Here is a 21,804-nt window from a genome sequence, read left to right as displayed (position 1 = left end):
TATATGATGATCATTGCCTGGATATCGTCATGATTATTTGAAGTTCTATCAATTTCCCAACAGTAATTTGTTTACCCACCGTTTGCTATTTTTCTCGAGAGAAGCCACTAGTGAAACCTACGGCCCCTAGTCTCTTTCTCATATTATTTGCCTTTGCGATCGATTTTATTTTCCTTTTATTTTCAGATCTAGTAAACCCAAAAATGCAAAAATACCTTGCTGCAATTTATTCTTATTTATTTTATTTGGTGTTCGATCTATCAATCTACTACAATTTATTAATGGCTGTTTGCCAATTTCTGGCGCCGTTACCCGAAAGGCATTGATAACCCCTTTAATACGTCGGGTTGCGAGTATTTGTTATTTGTGTGCAGGTGTCGTTTATGTGTTGTTGCCTGGTTCTCCTACTGGTTCAATAACCTTGGTTTCATAACTTAGGGAAATACCTACCATTGCTGTGCTGCATCATCCCTTCCTCTTTGGGCAAATACCGACGTAGCTTCAAGCCGCATCAAAAGTAATTTCTGGCGCCGTTGTCGGGGAGGATCTTCAACGTATACTAGGTTCCTAATCACAAATCTCATCTCCTCGCAATTTACATTATTTTCCATTTGCCTCCCGTTTTCCTTTCCCCCACTTCACAAAAATTTCCCGTTTTATTCGCCTTCTTTTTCGTTCGCCGTTTCTTGCCGGATCTAATTTTTTGTGTGTGTGCACTCTTGTTTGCAGTTATTATCATCATGGATAGTTCTTCCTCTATTTCATGGACTCCGGAGAACGAAGTTATCACCTTTAAACAAAGGGGAGGAGAAAACTTAAAAGATGCCTAGTATAGAATTTGCAATGCTCATAATAGATCTATCGGTAAGCAATCTACCATTGTTCTTCCTCGTTGTTTTTATGTGGGAATCACCACTTGGTATAGATTCGTCCTTGATACGATTACCGATGGAAATTTCTTGATGTGTCCCTCTCTTGATGCTTTCAATGCTATGGGAAATTTAGTGGGTTCACCACCTCTTATGATTAATGAAACAACTTTGACTCTTGAGCATGTCATGGAAAGATTAGATGCTATTGAAAAGAAAATGCTTACTCAAGAACATACTGAAAACTTGGATAAAAAGATATGCATATTTTTTCTACTAAAATTGGTTCAAAAGCGGGAGGAGATTTTAAGTTGTTTAACGAAAAGGGAACGGTAATTCATGAAAGCATTGAAGAAAGTCCGTCTCAGATTGATAAACTAGAAGAAATCTTTAGTAATTTGAGAACGGCTTTTGCTTCCACTAAAACTATTGAAACAACTCCCGTAAATATCGGTAAGACTACTCAAGTTACTAAGAACAAGGGTGGAACTTCTAATTAATAGTAAAGAGGAACTTAAGATGATTAGCATTCACTCGGATTTTGTTGAAGTTATAAGAGATCCCTTTGGCAAGAATGAATTCTTTAAAATTGTTCCTAGGAGTATTGTCATTGAAAATCTTTATGCTAAATCTTTGAATAATTCTAAGTGTTTGGTTGAAGAGTTGAACAGAGATGACAAAACTTAGATCCTTGCTTTATGCTTAGCTAGGGGCGTGAAAAATAGTGCTTGTTGGGAGGCAACCCAATGAATAAAATTTATTTTTTGCTTTTTGCTTTCCGTTCTTGAGTGTTAACACAATTATGCTACTATTATTATTGTTTTTTTGTGCTTTAATTAGTGTTTGTGCCAAGCAAAGCCTTTAGGATCTTCTTGGGTGATAGTTGTTTGACCTTGCTGGAAAAAAGAAACGTTTGCGCTCATGAAAACAATTCTCATTTCTAACCAGAGAGAGATAAAATACCAATTCTTTTTGCAAAAGGTTAACAAACAAATTGCCCAGGCCTTCGTAATTTTTTAGAGTTTTTGGAGGTACAGAAGTATTCAAAATATCCAGATTGCAACAGACTGTTCTGTTTTTCACAGATTCTGTTTTCTTTGCGTTGTGTGCTTGTTTTGATGATTCTAAAAGTTGGACTACAGTATATATAATACAAGCACAAAATATGAATTGGTTTGATAAAGCACTTATAGTAGTGATTTGATTTCTTATACTAACGGATCTCATGAAGGTTTTGTTGAGTTTTGTGTGATTGAAGTTTTCAAGTTTTGGCTTATCTTACGATGGATGAAGGAATGAGTAAGAAGAGACTATTATCCAAATAGATCAAGCAACTAAGCTTGGGGATGCCGCTGAGTGGCATCCCCTCTTTCTTCTAATGACGATCGGTATTTTACTCGAAGCTATATTTTTATTCGTCACATACTATGTGTTTTGCTTGGAGCGTCTTGTATGATATGAGTCTTTGGTTGTTTTATTTTGTGTTTTAAGTCTTGATTCCTTGCTGGACACATCTATTTTAGAGATCCAAAATTATGCCATGACTTGTTAGAATTGCTCTCTATGCTTCACTTAAATTTTTATGAGCTATGGATTTGCTCTAGTGCTTCACTTATATCTTTTTGAGCACGGTGTTCTTTAGTATTTTTGAAGCAATGTTCTCTTGATTCACTTATAATTATTTGAGAGTTAGTAAATTTTCAAGAAATTCTCTCTTTCTTCACTTAAATTAATTTGATAGAAAGAAATACTATGTTCATGATCTTCACTTATATTTGTTTGAGCTTATCAAAAGCAACACATGAAAATTAGTCCCAATGTGATAGATATCCAAGAAGGATATAATAAAAACTTTCATGAAGATCATTGGACAAAATAAACTTGCTTCTTAGTAATAGTTTTGAGATATGATGATGTGATATGTGAGTCATCTTGATGACTAATTATGATTTAGTAAGAATACTGGTGTTAAGGTTTGTGATTCCCTATGCAAGCAAGAAAGTCAATAGTCATGCAATGAAATTATATCCTACTTTTGGTGCATTATTCGGTGTTAATTATGCTTAATTCTTGCTTATGAGATTATTCATTTTTTGGTTGGTCGCTTCTCAATCTCTTGCTAGCCTTCATTTTGCACTAAGTATGATCACTACTTGTGCATCCAAAATCCTTTAAACCAGTTTTGCCATATGAGTCCACTATACCTACCTATATGCGGTATTCTTTTTCCGTTCTAAGAAAATTTGTATGTGCCATCTCTAATATTCAAAATAATTTTCTCTTTTGTGTGCTCGTACCGCTCGCGAGGCGATGAGGGGTGGATAATATTTTGCATGCTAGATGTGCGATGAGTCTTTATTCACTTGTCATTGCATGAGAGTAAGGCAAAGGTATTAGGGATGCCCAGTCGCAAAATGAAAAATGAATTTACTTTATGTTGTCAAATAATAAATTCCTTGGAAAGTGTTGGTATCGAAGGCACCCGTGGATACGGTTAGCCATGGAAAGTGAATGTATGGTGGAAAAAGGAATAAACTTTAATTTCTCTTTGGGAACCGCCTATGATATATCTAGCATGGGAAGTGTTGGGAACTCTAAGTCGTTTTCGTTGGTGGGAAAAGTATGCCTCTCAAAATGTTTTTATCTCTCAATTTTCGCTTTGAGCTCTGGAACCTCTACAAATCCCTAGTTCCCTCTACGAAGGGCCTTTCTTTTACTTTATGCAATTTTTATTTTTGAATTTGAGTCTCCATCTTCTCTTATAAAAGCACTAACTAACAGGCACTATGATTGTACTTGATCATTGGGTATAGTTAATATGCGAGTGTGTTTCATGAATGGATCAATGATTGAGCATGATGGCTAGGGATAGGTTATTTTAGCGTTGATATTTTGAAAGACATGGTTGCTTCTTGATATGCTTGAGTATTTAAGTTATCATGTCAAAACTAGACTATTGCTTCAAACAATATAAAAGTCCAAATGTCCATGCTATAAAGAAAATAATATGAGATGACATGTTAGGCAGCATTCCACATCAAAAATTCTGTTTTTGTCATTTACCTACTCAAGGACGAGCAGGAATTAAGCTTGGGGATGCTGATACATCTCCAACGTATCTATAATTTTTGATTGTTCCATGATGTTATATTATCAATCTTGGATGTTTTATAATCATTTTATATCATTTATGGTACTAACCTATTAACATAGTGCCAAGTGCCAGTTGATGTTTTTTCATGTTTTTTTACATCGTAGATAATCGATACCAAACAGAGTCCAAACGTAGTGAAAATTTTTGTGGATTTTGTTTCGACCAGAAGACAACCAATGGGCTGAAGAAGCACCTAGGGGCTGCTCCGAGGGGAGCACAACCCACCAAGGCGCGCCTGGAGGCCCAGGCCCCCCCTGGTGGGTTGTGCCCACCTCGGGTGCCCCCCGGACCACCTCTTTACTCTATAAATACCCCAATATTCTAGAAACCCTAGGGGAGTCAACGAAAAATTAATTCCAGCCGCCGCAGAGTCCAGAACCACCAGATCCAATCTAGACACCATCACGGAGGGGTTCACCACTTCCATTGGGGCCTCTCCAATGATGCGTGAGTAGTTCTTTTTAGACCTTCGGCTCCATAGTTAGTAGCCTTCCTCTCTCGCTCCCTCTCTCTCTCTCTCTCGTTTGATTCTCAATATAATGGTCTCTTTGAGATCCATATTATGTAACTCTTTTGCGGTGTGTTTGTTAGGATCCACTGAACTTTGAGTTTATGATCAAATCTATCTCTTTTTATCCATGAAAGTTGTTTGAGTTTCTTTGATCTCTTATATGCATGATTTCTTATAGCCTCGTATTTCTTCTCTGATTGTTGGGTTCTGTTTGGCCAACTTGATCTATTTATCTTGCAATGGGAAGAGGTGCTTTGTAGTTGGTTCGATCTTACGGTGCTTGATCCCAGTGTCAGAAGGGGAACCGGCACATATGTATCGTTGCTACAGAGGATAAAATGATGGGGTCTATTTCTACATAAATAGATCTTGTCTACATCATTTCATCGTTCTTATTGCATTACTCTGTTTCTCCATGAACTTAATTGTCGGGGAAACTGAATCCACGAACACCTATGGGGCCGGCGGACCGAGCCCATTTCGGTTCGGCGGGGAGCGGAGATCGCACGAAGAGCAGATCGAGGCGAAGCACACGAGCAGTTTACCCAGCTTCGGAGCTCTCCGGAGAGATAACACTCCTACTGCTGCTTGTTTGATTATTTTGTGTTCTTGATCAAGAGAGAGAGCGTAGTGTTTTTCTGGGTTCCAAACTAGTCGAACTTCGCGAACCAGTCGAACCGAACCTCCTCTACGTTGCGCATGGGCCTCCTTTTATACGCTAAAGGGGTCACCGACAGGTGGCAACGTAGAGAAGGGTACAAATGTAAAAAGTGAGGTGGTTGGTACAGTTACTTGTATAGTGCACCCTACCTAACCCTGACGGCAGGGGACAAGGGCATTAAATGCCTGTCTGAGTCACCCAAAACAGTGCAGAAAAGGACCGTTAGGGGCGCCACCGTACGCCACGATGGCGATCTTGTCAGCTTCGCATGCCACTGCGCAGCGCTGGCTGCACAGCCTCCCTCCACGCGCGCCTGGAGAGGCCCCCAGGGCGACACGTTGGTGGATGCGCTGGAGCGTGGGCACAGAGTGGCCGCCTGCCGCGGCAAGCGCCTTGCCGCTGCTGTTATCTTGTCGGGTCCGGAAGCTTGTCGCTCACCGGGCCTCGAGGTACTTTGGTTGGTCTTCCGGCAAGCTCCTCTTGCCGGGGCCTTGTTGCCTTGCCGGAGCGTGTGGCGCGTCGTGGCAAGTTCCTTGGAGTGCCTTGGTTGGCCTTCCCGGCAAGCTCCTCTTGCCGGGGCCTTGTCTCCTGAGCTTAAATACTTTGTTCTTGAATGGCTCCAAGGGAACCATGGAGCATCTTGGCGTTCGCCCGGCAAGCCTTGCCGCGGGGTGCTGCAACTGCCCGTGCACAAGTTCGGGGTACTAGGGTACCCTTATTCTAGTACACCGACAGGAGCCCCCGGGCCTGGGCCAGACACGGTGCCGAGCGCTGTTGGGCCAGGCCCAAGACAGGGCACGGGCACACGCGGACTGGGCCACGCCGAATCTCGCTCCGTATCCACCGCGCTCTCCCCTAACGGCACCCGTTGAATGCGGCGTCGTGGGAGAGATCGTGGGTGGTTCTTTATTCGGAAGGGCGAAACATCCGCCCGTCCCTCTTTATAAGCAGGGGAAACATGGGCAGTTCCTTTCCCCTCGCTGGTTGCTACTACTCCATCTTCACATACCTCCGCCGCTCCCCCCTTCTCCTCGAAGCCGAGAGAGCAGCGCTCTGCCCCCCATTGCCACCAGCATCACCAACGCGGTCAACCTCCGCCACAACCTCCGCCATGGCTCTGAAAGCCGACAAGGGAAAGGGCGTGAAGTCGGCCGAGGCGCAGCGGCTCGCGGCCCTGTGGAAGGAGCGGGCGATCTTCTCCCCCCAGCTCGGCGTGAAGGAGCTGAGGGAGTACTTCTACCTCTTTTGGGCGACGGAGACGCGGGCGCATCCACGCACGAGGGTACTCCCGGCCGCTGCTTCGAAACTGGCTCCAAATGGGTACCCATTCTTCGCGCTGTTCTTCTATTGCGGGCTCTGCCTGCCCTTCTCGGAGTTCTTCTGCGATATCATGAACACCTACGGCTTCCGCCTCCTTGATTTCACCCCCAACGCCGTTCTGACCATGGCAGTTTTCGCACATTTGTGCGAAAACTTTGTCGGAGTCCACCCCAATGTTGCCTTTTTCCGCCACTTCTTCATACCTCGGGTAGAGAGAGGAGAGCCGCTTGCTGGAGGGATCGCCTGGATCTCGAGAGTCGGCAAGAAGGAGGCGTACTCGGAGGGTGAGCTCCGCAGCAAGTGGGAGGAGTGGAGAGCGGAGTGGTGCTGGATCGTTGAGGAGAATCCGCACCCCTTCACCGCCGTGCGCCAAACTCCAATAGTGCGCGGCAATGACTGGAGCAACGTGGCCCCGGAAGACGAGAGGCTGAAGATCGCCATCACTAGGATCCTTCGTCTCAGGCTTGCCGGGCTCACTATAGGCGCTGTAGGCGCAGATTTCCTCCGCCGCCGCATCGCCCCCCTGCAGGAGAGGGGGAGGCCCGCCTGGGAATTCAAGAACTCGGCGGACATCATGAGGCTGCGACCGGGCCTCAACTACAACTTCACCGTCATGGAGCTGGATGCAATGCTCCTGGAGTTGTTCAAACGCGATCCCCAGCACCCATTCACGCTGCCGAGGGGCGTCGTTCCATTGTGCAATAATTCTTCGCTTGACCGGATCCGCGCCATGATGCCGTTGTGCGATTCACACGGAATCGTTCCAACTTGGCAAGAGCCTGCGGATGACGTCGTGCAAGCGTTCTTCGACAACTTGGAAGAAGTGCTGGTCCGCGCTGACGAGCAGAAGAGCCTCACCCGTGACACCACCGACGAGGAGCTGCAGCGCATCGCCACTAGGGCGGAAGAGGTTGCGGCCGCAGCTGCCGCGGGCGCGTTCGGGTTCATTGTGGAGGAGGCGGAGGCGGCAGAGGCGGCAAACCTCGCCGAGCGCGTGGAGTTCATTGGCGAAGAAGAGCCTGCCGGCTCTGAAGCTGAGCCGAGCGAGGCCGGCGAGGAAGAGCCCGAGCCTTCAGAAAACTTGCCGCAGGCGGAGCCCCTGGCCCCGCCAAGAAGGCGTCTTCGCAGGGCGGCAGACGTAGCGGGGCGGCAGCCGGGTCAACAGCCGCCGAGCCGTGCGACACGCTCTACCGCGGCAAGCAATGTTATTTCCTCTACTAGATTCCTTCCTTTGTATGTTTTTACCCTACGCTTCTAGGGAACTTGTCGGCGCAGGCACCCGAGCCGCGAGCGCTGAGTGCGGAACTTCAGCAGCCTGCTGGCGGCGCTGCTTCCGACAAGAAACCTTGTCGCGACTAGATGCAGCACACTTAAGTTGTTGAGCGGACTCGAAACAAAGTAAGGGCGCAACTAGCCACGAGTTGGTTCCTCTGCGCACAGGTTTTCCATACAAAGCAGGGTCGTTCGAGGAAGATAACTCAAAAATTTAAAAACTGATTGCTCAAACTTTGGCAACTTAGCTTTTCTGGCGTTTGCTTCCCGGCAAGGCAAAACTTTGCTTGAACGACGCCTGGTCCATACCACAATCTTCTCCTTGTTGCCGCGGTAGAGCGTGTGGCACGGCTCGGCGGCTGGAGCGGGATCTTCCAGGGCCACCGCCACCGCCCCCGCCAAGCGGGCAAGGGATCCTACTCCTCCGCCTCGCCGCACCGGAGGGGAGCCGGACTTCGATCTTTCCGCGCTCAGCTCCGACGAGGAGGAAGAAGAGTAAGCTTCTTTGGTGCTCTTGTAGTTCTTCAATCTTGCTGTTTTTATCTTGTATCTGACTTGCTTCAATCTGGACTCCTTTCTTTTCAGGACGCTGGCCCAGAGAGCGGCGAAGAGGGCCAAGGCCGCGGTGATTGTCATCGAAGATGACCCCACCGTGTCAGCAGGGGGTGGGTCCGAGACCACCTTGACGGACCCGGCAACCACTCCTCAAAGCAGCCCCCAGCGCAGCCCCCGGCGTAAGTTCATAGTTAGCCTTCTGCTGTCGGGCGCGCATGAGTGCTTTTTCCTTTGTTGATATCTTGCTTGTTGATTTGTGTAGGAGCAAAGCAGCCACATCAGGAGCGCCCGGAAGCTGGTCCCGAAGTGCCATCTGCTTCGACTACGCCGCCAAGGGAGGAGTTCCCGGTAAGGGAGCGCTCTCCGGCTAGGGGCAGCACCGTCGATCCTGCGGCGGCCGAGACCGCAACTGTAGATCTTGGCACAGGTAATTCACTTGTCCAAAAACTTTCCCTTGGGCTCTTCTTCTTCTGATTTTTGATTGTTTTTTCGCCCTTCTTCGTTCTTCAGACCCATCTACGGCTGAGCCAATGGAGACAGAGGGCGCCGGCGAGGAAGGGACCGGTGCTGATGAGACCGCCGGCGAGGAGGCCGCCAAGGCTGCCGCCGCAGAAGCCGGCGAGGGGTCGGGCGATCACACTGACGACCCTGAGGCCGCAGGAGCACCAGGCGCTGCGCCGACCGCCGATCCCTCTGCCGCTGCTGCGGAGCCCGGCGCCTACTTGAAGGCCGGTGATGATATCTTCATCAAGCTACCCTGGGCGTTGATGTCAGGACCCCGACTCGATGTCACATCGATCTAGCCGGTAACACCTCATATCACTTTGCGGCCTCACGCACGGTATCCCCACGGGTGTCGCCTTACCTTTGCCCGGGACCATTTGCGCCTTTTGGCTCACGTATATGATAGTGTCGCTAGCATCCATATGATAAGGAGCCCGGGCTGACATGACTAGTCGTAAACCCAAAGTGGCACAGACTTACAGGGACAGGCATCCATGACCCAGCTTCGAACGTGTCGGTCATCAACAAGTGGGTCCGGGATGTAGCACTGGGCTAGCAGGACTCCGGTAAACCAGGCTGTAGCGGGCTAACAGGACTCCGGTACTCAATGCGTGACATTTCCCCGAAGGGACAGACACCGGAACGAAGAAGGACACATGCCGGCCAGCCTAAGTGTTCCAGAGCAGTAGCAAGCTACCATGGCTCAGCGGTAACACTAGGAGACATTTCCCGGTAAGAGAGGCTACTAAAGATAAACAACTAGATAGTCAGATCCCACACATACCAAGCATTTCAATCATACACACAATATGCTCGATATGTGCAAATACAACAAGGCATCACAATATGACTCTATGACACAAGTACTTTATTTAAGGCTCAGAGAGCCATACATAACATACACAAAGGTACGGGTCACACGACCCAGCATTCAAGTCGTACAGTCATACAAACTAGCAGCGGAAGTAACTTGTCTGAGTACAGACAACTAGAAAAATAGAAGAGGCTTGGAAAGCCTAGCTATACTACGAGGTCCTTCACAAGCTCAGGATCACCACCTGGGCCTTAGCCTACTCATTGATGTCAACGTCTACGTAGAACCCATCAGAAGGGGTTGCAGCGTCTTCTGTAAAAATGTAAATTATAGCAACATGAGTACAAAGGTACTCAGCAAGACTTACATCAGATCCTACATACATGCATATTATCAAGAAGGGTTGGTGGAGTTATTGCAGCAAGCCAGCTTTGACTCTTGGCTAGGCTAACCTACGAGACTCCAACTTGAAATGGTTTGCGCACACGAGTCCGCTACTCACCACTTCAATACACTACCGAGGATTCACCTCCGTCTTCCTGCGGAAGAGCCCTCCTCGGCACTCACACTTATCTTGAGTCTTTTAGTAGTTTCCGTTTACTTGTCTATGAACTGTATAGGCAACCAAGTAGTCCTTTACCGCGGACGCGGCTATTCGAATAGATCATGATAACTCTGCAGGGGTGTACTTCTTCATACACGCTCTCACCACTTACCGTCGTTTACACGACATGTACTCGGCAACCTTCAAGCGGAAGCCCAACGTGGGTGTCGGCCACGACCTACCTAATCACCTAAGCCTCCAGTCCAGGTTTATCGCCTATCCAGGTTCCATCCGTAGGGAGTCCGGCCGAGGTTTCCCATACGGCCCCGAACGATGTGAACAGGGTTCCCGAGATACCTAACGGGTATTCGGTACACCCGGCCACGTACCTACCGCATCACAGCCCACCCCTACGGTCAGCGCTGTCCATGGCCTCCAGTAGGCTACAAACACCAGAAACTACTTGCAACTCCTGGACGGAGAACTAGGGTGAATAAGAAGCCAAGAGGGTCCATTGGTTTCGGGCCCAATGCATGGTAGTAGCTGATTCTTAAATCACACATACAGATCTCAGTGCTTAAGGTCGGCTTCAATGAAACAACCCACCATGTACTCCTACATGGCCTCTCATCGATACCTTTACCAAATCGTGTTCACCACACCACTCTCATTACCGACATAATCATTTCACTCTAGCCCATCACCCAGATGAACCAGACCTGACACGACTCTAAGCATAGCAGGCATAGCAAGGTAGGAACAACACATACATATGGCTCAATCAACTCCTACACATGCTAGTGGGTTTCATCTAGTTACTGTGGCAATGACAGGTCATGCAGAGGAAGTGGGTTCAACTACCGTAGCACACAGCAGTTTGAAACGCGTTGTCTTAGTGCAGTAAAAGAGAGAAGGAGCGAGAACATGGGATTGTATCGATATGATCAAATGGTTGGTTGCTTGCCTGATGGTTCGATGCACTGATACGGTTCTTCGTTAGGGTAATCACGATACTCCTCGGAGGCAGATCCTGCCGCAAAGAACACCGATACACAACCATCACCAAACAATGTGCAACAATATGATGTATGCATGAAACATAGCAATATGAGTGTGTTGGGCTAATGCAGCTAAGACCAGAAGGGTTTGAACCAATTTGAATCAAAGATTCAAATTTCAAACTCAAACATGGCCCTTTAAAGTGTTTTCCTTGTTCTGCATTAAACATCAAGTTAACTTGTTTAATCATGCATGAAAATAGTACAGATGGATAGATTGGATTTTTCTGATCATTTTTCATATATAATTTGTCTGATTTGGAGTTACAGAATAAAAGTTATGAATTTTTAAAGTTTAAACTATATTCTGGAATTTCCTATATTAGATTAATTCCAGAAAATCAATTATTGCGTCAGCCTGACGTCAGTGTGACGTCAGCAGGTCAACGGAACATGTCCAGGTCAAACCTGACAGTGGGTCCCGCGTGTCAGGGTGATTAATTTAATTAAAGTTTAAATAAAACTAAACCTGTTTAATTAACAGGGCTGGGCCCCACCTGTCATTGACTCAGGGGAGTCAACCAGGGCCCACCCGTGGTCAAACCCGGGTCGGCTGCACCGGCGTTTAGCCGCCGGCGGGCCCGACGCGGCGGCGGAAGTGGTTTTGGCTGTTTCGGCCACCAAATGGGTCGCGGAGACCACCGGAGTGGAGCTGAGGACGAGCCGCAGCTCTTGGTGGAGTCCGTTGGGGTCGGGGTGGCCGGAGTTGGCGCTGGCGACGACTTTGGCGGCCACCGGGGTTCGGCCGAAGACGAACTTGACGCTAGAGGGGTCAGTGAGGCGCGGGGAGTAGCTAGCTAGGTGCTACGTGACACGGTGAGTACGATGGACACCGTGGAGTGGTCGGAGGGTGACCGGGAGCACGTCGGCGACGAGCTCCACGGCGGTGGGTGCGGTTGAGCTCCGGGAGGTCTCTACACGGCTCGGGACCAAGAAAAGGAGGGGGGAAAGATGGCTAAGCTCACAGTGAGTGCGACGAAGCCCTTGGTGCGGCCGGAGATGGACCGGAGCGACGACGGCGTTGAAGGGGATCTCCGGCGACGGCGGTTCGGGCGAGGTCGTTGCGGTGGACTCGGGCGTTGCGAGCGCTCGGGGCTCGGCTTGCTCGATGGAGTGGACAGCGGCGGAGCTCCTGGAAACGATGAGAGGACACACGGGCGGCGGGAAGCACGGCTACGACGAAGGCACGGCGATGGTGGCGTCGGTCATGGCGGAGGAGCGCGAGGGGGAGGAGCTGGAGAGAGGAGGGGGTGTCTGGGGGGTTCGGGGGAGCGAGGGAGGCTGATCCACGACGTCACCGGGCGCGGGGAGCGGCGAGGCGGTGAGCAGGTGCGTGGCGCGCGCTGCAGTCGCCGTCGGGCACCTGCCTGCCTGCCTGGCCGGCAAGCAGCTCGCTGGAGCGGCGCTGGGCTGGGCCGGCAGGTGGGCCGGAAGCAGGCGTCAGGTAAGTTTTTCCATTTCTTTCCGTTTCTGTTTTTTTTAATACTTCTGCAACTTTGTTGAATTAAATAAAATACTTAGGCAACTCCTAAAATCACCAAACTACTCCTGGTCCATAGTTGGATTATTTCCAACATGAAACATTTTAGTTTGGAGATATTTGAGCATTTAAATATTTTATATAATTTTAAATGCCCAAATTCAAATATTTATGATTTAATTCAAAAACCCTAAGATGGCCTAGGAAAATGTGCATCAATTTTGGCAGAGGTTCTGAACCAAGACAAAAAATGATGGGCATTTTAGAAGGGCATTTCAGGTTCATTGAATTTTTTTTTAGTAAACCCTAATTGGTTTCAGAGGGGACTGGGGGTTCTGTCATCCCCATTTTAGGTTTCTGATGAAAGAGTAAACATGATGCAACACTCTGATGCATGGCTAACTAGGATGTGACAACTCACCCCCACTCAAAAGAATCTCGTCCCGAGATTTGGGTTCCTCCGGAAAGAAGGCGGGATACTCAAGTCGAAGACGATCCTCCCTTTCCCAAGTTGCTTCATCCTCAGAATGGTGCGACCATTGTACTTTGAGAAACTTGATATTATGACGTCGAGTGGTACGCTCGGCCTGATCGAGGATACGAATGGGGTACTCTCGATATGTAAGATTATCTTGGAGATCAAGCGTTTCGTGGTCCACTCCACGGATAGGATCCGAGAAGCATCGCCTGAGTTGGGAAACGTGGAAGACATCGTGGACTCTGGAGAGGTGCGGAGGTAGTTCCAACTGGTAGGCAACTTCTCCTCGTTTAGCGAGAATGCGAAAAGGTCCAATGTAACGAGGAGCCAATTTGCCTTTGATACCGAAACGATGGGTTCCCTTCAGAGGGGTAACCCGAAGATAAGCCTTCTCGTCAACCTCGAAAGTCATAGCCTTATGTTTTCGGTCATATTGACTCTTTTGACGAGATTGGGCTGTTTTCAACTTTTCACGAACGATGCGAACTTGCTCTTCTGCTTCCTGAATCATATCCGGGCCAAAGAATTGTCTTTCCCCGGTCTCTGACCAGTTAAGGGGTGTTCGACATCGTCGTCCATAGAGAACTTCAAAAGGGGCTTTACCCAAGCTAGATTGATAGCTGTTGTTGTAAGCGAATTCGGCAAATGGAAGGCACTTCTCCCAATCCATTCTGAATGAGATAACAGAGGCTCGAAGCATGTCTTCTAGAATCTGGTTGACGCGTTCCACTTGACCACTCGACTGAGGGTGGAAAGCGGTGCTAAAGGAGAGACGGGTTCCCATAGCATTTTGGAAACTTTCCCAAAATCGAGAGGTGAAAAGACTTCCTCGATCCGAGTTAATTTCCAAAGGAACACCATGGAGAGACACTATCCGGGAGATGTATAAGTCTGCCAATTGACAAGCGGTTATACTCTCACGAACAGGTAGGAAATGGGCTACTTTGGAAAGACGATCGACAACGACGAAGATAGCATTATTCCCTCTCTTGGTCCTGGGAAAACCGGTAATGAAATCCATACCAATTTTATCCCATTTCCATTCAGGAATAGCTAAGGGTTGAAGGGTGCCAGCAGGCCGTTGATGCTCTGCTTTTACACGACGACAGACGTCGCAATTAGCAATATACTGAGCAATTTCTCTCTTCATCCTAGTCCACCAGAACCTCTGGCGTAGGTCCTGATACATCTTAGTACTACCGGGATGAATGGTGAGAGGAGATTCATGAGCCTCCTTAAGGATCAATCGCCTCAGGTTTCGCACTTTGGGAACCACTAGTCGATTCCCGAAGTATACGACCCCTTGATCATTAATGGAGAAACAATTCGCAATTCCTTTCTTGATGTTTCTCTTGATGCGGGAGATTCCCGGATCTACCTTCTGTGCCTTGACGATCTGGTCCGTAAGGGTAGGTTTCGCCACCATGGTGGAAAGAAAACCTTGAGGAACAATGTGAAGGTTAAGCTTCCGAAATTCCTCATGGAGAAGCGGTTGACTTTGTTGTAACATTAGGTTGTTACAATAAGATTTGCGACTTAGCGCATCAGCCATGACGTTGGCTTTCCCTGGGGTGTAAGTTATTCCTAAGTCGAAATCTGTGATCAACTCAACCCAACGTCTTTGCCTGAGATTCAAATCCGGTTGGGTGAAAATGTACTTCAGACTTTGGTGATCAGTGAATATTTCGCAACGGTTACCGAGGAGGTAATGTCGCCAGGTCTTAAGTGCATAGACTACGGCTGCAAGCTCTAGATCATGAGTAGGATAATTCTCCTCATGTGGGTGCAATTGCCGTGAAGAGTAAGCAATTACATGTCGATCTTGCATGAGAATGCAACCTAATCCTTGTCGCGAGGCGTCGCAGTAGATAACAAAGTCCTTAGAGAAGTCTGGCGGTACCAGTACGGGAGCAGAAGTCAGGCGTCTTTTCAGTTCCTGAAAGCTGTGCTCACATTGTGGAGTCCATTCGAACTTTTTATCTTTCTTGAGGAGTTCGGTTAGAGGTTTAGCAACTTTGGAGAAGTTCTTGGCAAAGCGACGACAATAGCTCGCTAAGCCCAGAAAACTCCGAACTTGCTTGACCGATTCAGGTGGAGTCCAATTAAGGATGGCTTGAACTCGCTCAGGGTTAACAGCAATACCTTTACCAGATATTACATGACCCAGATAGGTCACTTCCAACAACCAGAATTCACATTTAGAAAATTTGGCATAAAGGCGATGCTCTCGAAGTTTCTTCAACACTAGCCTTAGATGTTCGGCATGTTCCTCCTCGTTCTTGGAGTAGATGAGTATATCATCGAGATAAACTACGACGAATTTATCCAAATACTCCATGAAGATTGAGTTCATTAACCGAGAAAAGGTGGCTGGAGCGTTGGTTAAACCGAAGGACATGACGGTGTACTCGTGTTGGCCGTAACGAGTAACAAAGGCCGTTTTAGGAATGTCCCCGTTTCTGATTTTGATTTGATGGTAGCCCAACCTCAAATCCATCTTGGAGAAGACTAAGGATCCAGCGAGCTGATCATACAGGTCGTTGATCCTGGGGAGCGGATATTTGTTCTTGATTGTGACCAAATTGACAGGTCGATAATCTACAACCATCCGGTCCGTACCATCCTTCTTCTTGACGAATAGGACGGGGCAAGCCCACGGAGATGAACTAGGTCGGATGAAACCCTTTTTCAAGGACTCATCGAGTTGTTTCTTAAGCTCGACTAGTTCTAGTGGTGCCATCTTATAGGGTCTTCTAGCAATCGGAACGGTTCCTGGGATGAGGTCTATTACGAACTCAACATCCCTGTCAGGTGGAACACCTGGCAATTCCTCTAGGAAGACATCCGGGAAGTCACGGACTACCGGAACGTCCTCAAGGTCTGGCAAAGGGCTGGCGTTAAGAGAATATAATTGTCGCTCGGCTAACCGGGTCAAGACATTGACTATCTTGCCCGAAGGATGAGTGAGTTGGACAGTCCTAGAGAAGCAATCAATTTTGGCATGATGAGCTGACATCCAGTCCATACCCAAAATGATATTAATATCTGAAAATTTGAGAGCTATCAAAGATGCAAGGAAAACAAGTCTGTCGACTTGGATTTCATTTCCATAACTTACCCTGGAGGTCTGCCATCTAGAACCGGGAGTAGAAATTTCCATAGTGGATGGCATGTCACAGAATGCGGTGTTATGCAAACGAGCATAGTTCTCGGATATAAATGAATGAGAGGCTCCTGTATCGAAAAGAACAGATGCCGGGTGGCAATTAACAAGGAGCGTACCGAGAACGACGTTGGGATCCTCTTGAGCTTCTTCGGCAGAGATACAGTTGACATGGCCACGTGTAGCGGTGGCCGGCTTGGCGTGGAACACTTTCCCTGTTGGCTTGCCACGGCTAACAGCTTTAGCAGATTGGTTGGGGTTGGTCTGGGGACACTCACGCATATAGTGGCCAGATTCCCCACACTTGAAACAAGTCACAAAACTGGTACGTGGAGGAGCATTGTTGGTTGGATCCCCATAGGGCTTGGCTGGTGCAGACTGTTGAACGGGGCGAGGCGCCTGGAAGGATGGCCTCGGTGTGAACCTAGGTGGCAGGGCAGTGTTGGGCACCCAAACGCGGCGCTTTTGAGGACCCGCACTGGATGAGGAACCCATGTCACGGCCATGCTTGCGTGTTGCGTCATAATCAGTCTGACCAGTCTCAGCACTGATGGCCTTGTTACCAAGTTTCTGAAAAGATGTGCACTCATGCAGACGGAGGTCGCGGGAAGCTCAGGACTAAGTCCCTTACGGAACCTTGCTTGCTTCTTGGCATCAGTAGAAACTTCCTCAGTTGCATATCGTGCGAGGTTACCGAACTCCCTGCTGTAAGCATCTACAGAGAGTCGGCCTTGAGAGAAACTGCAAAATTCCTCACGTTTACGGTCCATGAGACCCTCCGGAATGTGATGTTCACGGAAAGCCTCGCTGAATTCAGCCCAAGTAGTGACATGGCCCGCTGGGCGCATAGCTCCATAATTCTCCCACCATAGACTGGCGGGGCCTTCAAGATGATATGCAGCAAAGGTGACCTTGTCAGCCTCAGCTACACGCGCGGAACGCAGCTTGTGGGAGATACTGTGAAGCCAGTCATCAGCGTCGAGAGGCTCGACGGAGTGGTGGAACGTGGGTGGATGTAACTTGATAAAATCACTGAGTGACACCTCGTTAGTCCTCTGATGGTGTGCTGTGTTCTGTTCAATACGCTCCAACAAACGGTTGGTCTCCCGCTTGTTTCTTTCGGCTTCCATCATAACCTCGGCTAGGGAAGAAGGATGAGGCAGATTTGCATTCCTGACTTCACTGCCTTCGGCCTGCTCTTGAGGAGCAGGGTTAGTGCGAGTGTTGACCATCCTAGGTAAACAAGACAATGATTTAGTCAGGATGATAAAATTCCGGCATAGGATACAGAATGTAAGGAATAACTCGGAATGCAAGATGATCATCCGTATGACATGGTGGATATAGAAACTGCTTCTTTATTCCATCGTCATACACACCATACAGGGTTTAGTACAAGACCAAACAAAGTACTATTACGGTGAAAAGAGGATTACATCTCATCGGAGGCATTCCCAGCTCCTATACATTATTTTTCTACACCTCCGGAAGGCGATACAGCTAGGTCATATCCCACGAGTCACGCGGGACGATAAACAACACAGCTAACACGAACTAGTGATACTACCACTAACTCAGACCGATCCGTAGTAGTCCTCGTAGAAGTCACCTCCATAGCCTGGAAGCTCAACATGATCATCCGGAAACAGACGATCTCGCGGAGCTTGTGGACCATAGGGGCTAGGATGAGGTCTTGGACCAACAGACGGTGGCCTGCGGGGACCGCGAGGTGGGGTGATGCCTCCTACATCACGCCAACCCATCACGTCTGGCAGAGCAGATCTCACAGGATAGAGATCGTGCATATCCGAATATCCAGCTTGCACCGCCGGTGCAAACCGAGTCAATGTGGCCCAGTGGTCAGCACGGGTATTGAAGAGCTCTAACCTCAAGGCCCGATTTTCACGGTCCTTATCCTCGAGCATCTCAGCAGTGGTGCGAGTCCGTGAATCCTCCTGGGTAGGGTCAGCATAGATAGCCTGGAGATACCCTTGTGCTCCCGGAAGTGATCCTAGCATATACCGGAAATCAGAGTCCCGAGATAGGCCAGACCTGACTCGCATGATGGTCATCATAGAGTAGGCGGCGTCCTGCACAGCCATCTCAATAGTAACCCCGAGTCCATAGGAGCAGTGAAGGGGCTCGGTGGACCCAGGATAAGATGGAAATATCCTGACAGTGCAGAGATACTGGCTTTGATTAAAGTCTCGGAATTGCTCTTCGACCGTGTACTCAGGATACCAACGGTATCCAGCCTCAGTCATTACCCTGACCAACATGGCAGTATGGCCGGGTACATCTAGGCATCGAGTCAGCCGAACCACTTGATTGAGGTCGCGAGTGGCCATCTGAAAGCACAATCATAATGCAAAGGCATTAGAATTTCTAGCAAAATTTCGGCAGCATAACAGCTGTAAATGCTCAAGAAGGATTTTGAGACATTTGACAAAGGATTTCATACACACTCAACATCATCATATCAAAGTTTTGAATCCATCCTAACAACATAACGTGGTAGTAGAACTGAACTAGGCTTGTATCCATCAACCCTATAAGGTACTACTGATTAGTAACACGTGATCCTGATAGAGAGAATAGATCCTAATTCCTTAACCCCCGGTGGAAGAATAGACTGACTCAGATCAGAATGTCATAAGATAAAGGAGTAAAAAGAGCCTTACGTTCCACCCACAAACAATTCCCCTACATATAACTAAAGAATTTCTAGACTCAACATCGACCAGTTTGGCTTGGAGAACCTACAGGCAGTCCGGCTCTGATGCCAACGCTGTCAGGACCCCGACTCGATGTCACATCGATCTAGCCGGTAACACCTCATATCACTTTGCGGCCTCACGCATGGTATCCCCACGGGTGTCGCCTTACCTTTGCCCGGGACCGTTTGCGCCTTTTGGCTCACGTATATGATAGTGTCGCTAGCATCCATATGATAAGGAGCCCGGGCTGACATGACTAGTCGTAAACCCAAAGTGGCACAGACTTACAGGGACAGGCATCCATGACCCAGCTTCGAACGTGTCGGTCATCAACAAGTGGGTCCGGGCTGTAGCACTTGGCTAGCAGGACTCCGGTAAACCGGGCTGTAGCGGGCTAACAGGACTCCGGTACTCAATGCGTGACATTTCCCCGAAGGGACAGACACCGGAACGAAGAAGGACACATGCCGGCCAGCCTAAGTGTTCCAGAGCAGTAGCAAGCTACCATGGCTCAGCGGTAACACTAGGAGGCATTTCCCGGTAAGAGAGGCTACTAAAGATAAACAACTAGATAGTCAGATCCCACACATACCAAGCATTTCAATCATACACACAATATGCTCGATATGTGCAAATACAACAAGGCATCACAACATGACTCTACGACACAAGTACTTTATTTAAGGCTCAGAGAGCCATACATAACATACACAAAGGTACGGGTCACACGACCCAGCATTCAAGTCGTACAGTCATACAAACTAGCAGCGTAAGTAACTTGTCTGAGTACAGACAACTAGAAAAATAGAAGAGGCTTGGAAAGCCTAGCTATACTACGAGGTCCTTCACAAGCTCAGGATCACCACCTGGGCCTTAGCCTACTCATTGATGTCAACGTCTACGTAGAACCCATCAGAAGGGGTTGCAGCGTCTTCTGTAAAAATGTAAATTATAGCAACATGAGTACAAAGGTACTCAGCAAGACTTACATCAGATCCTACATACATGCATATTATCAAGAAGGGTTGGTGGAGTTATTGCAGCAAGCCAGCTTTGACTCTTGGCTAGGCTAGCCTACGAAACTCCAACTTGAAATGGTTTGCGCACACGAGTCCGCTACTCACCACTTCAATACACTACCGAGGATTCACCTCCGTCTTCCTGCGGAAGAGCCCTCCTCGGCACTCACACTTATCTTGAGTCTTTTAGTAGTTTCCGTTTACTTGTCTATGAACTGTATAGGCAACCAAGTAGTCCTTTACCGCGGACGCGGCTATTCGAATAGATCATGATAACCCTGCAGGGGTGTACTTCTTCACACACGCTCTCACCACTTACCGTCGTTTACACGACATGTACTCGGCAACCTTCAAGCGGAAGCCCAACGTGGGTGTCGGCCACGACCTACCTAATCACCTAAGCCTCCAGTCCAGGTTTATCGCCTATCCAGGTTCCATCCGTAGGGAGTCCGGCCGAGGTTTCCCATACGGCCCCGAATGATGTGAACAGGGTTCCCGAGATACCTAACGGGTATTCGGTACACCCGGCCACGTACCTACCGCATCACAGCCCACCCTTACGGTCAGCGCTGTCCACGGCCTCCAGTAGGCTACAAACACCAGAAACTACTTGCAACTCCTGGACGGAGAACTAGGGTGAATAAGAAGCCGAGAGGGTCCATTGGTTTCGGGCCCAATGCATGGTAGTAGCTGATTCTTAAATCACACATACAGATCTCAGTGCTTAAGGTCGGCTTCAATGAAACAACCCACCATGTACTCCTACATGGCCTCTCATCGATACCTTTACCAAATCGTGTTCACCACACCACTCTCATTACCGACATAATCATTTCACTCTAGCCCATCACCCAGATGAACCAGACCTGACACGACTCTAAGCATAGCAGGCATAGCAGGGTAGGAACAACACATACATATGGCTCAATCAACTCCTACACATGCTAGTGGGTTTCATCTAGTTACTGTGGCAATGACAGGTCATGCAGAGGAAGTGGGTTCAACTACCGTAGCACACAGCAGTTTGAAACGCGTTGTCTTAATGCAGTAAAAGAGAGCAGGAGCGAGAACATGGGATTGTATCGATATGATCAAATGGTTGGTTGCTTGCCTGATGGTTCGATGCACTGATACGGTTCTTCGTTAGGGTAATCACGATACTCCTCGGAGGCAGAACCTGCCGCAAAGAACACCGATACACAACCATCACCAAACAATGTGCATCAATATGATGCATGCATAGCAATATGAGTGTGTTGGGCTAATGCAACTAAGACCAGAAGGGTTTGAACCAATTTGAATCAAAGATTCAAATTTCAAACTCAAACATGGCCCTTTAAAGTGTTTTTCCTTGTTCTGTATTAAACATCAGGTTAACTTGTTTAATCATGCATGAAAATAGTACAGATGGATAGATTGGATTTTTCTGATCATTTTTCATATATAATTTGTCTGATTTGGAGTTACAGAATAAAAGTTATGAATTTTTAAAGTTTAAACTATATTCTGGAATTTCCTATATTAGATTAATTCCAGAAAATCAATTATTGCGTCAGCCTGACGTCAGTGTGACGTCAGCAGGTCAACGGAACATGTCCAGGTCAAACCTGACAGTGGGTCCCGCGTGTCAGGGTGATTAATTTAATTAAAGTTTAAATAAAACTAAACCTGTTTAATTAACAGGG

This window comes from Triticum dicoccoides, chromosome 4A (assembly GCF_002162155.2).
Source record: "Triticum dicoccoides isolate Atlit2015 ecotype Zavitan chromosome 4A, WEW_v2.0, whole genome shotgun sequence".
Classification (NCBI taxonomy): Eukaryota; Viridiplantae; Streptophyta; class Magnoliopsida; order Poales; family Poaceae; genus Triticum; species Triticum dicoccoides.
The sequence above is the reverse complement of the archived record's forward strand: the minus strand, read 5'-3'. Positions refer to the sequence as shown.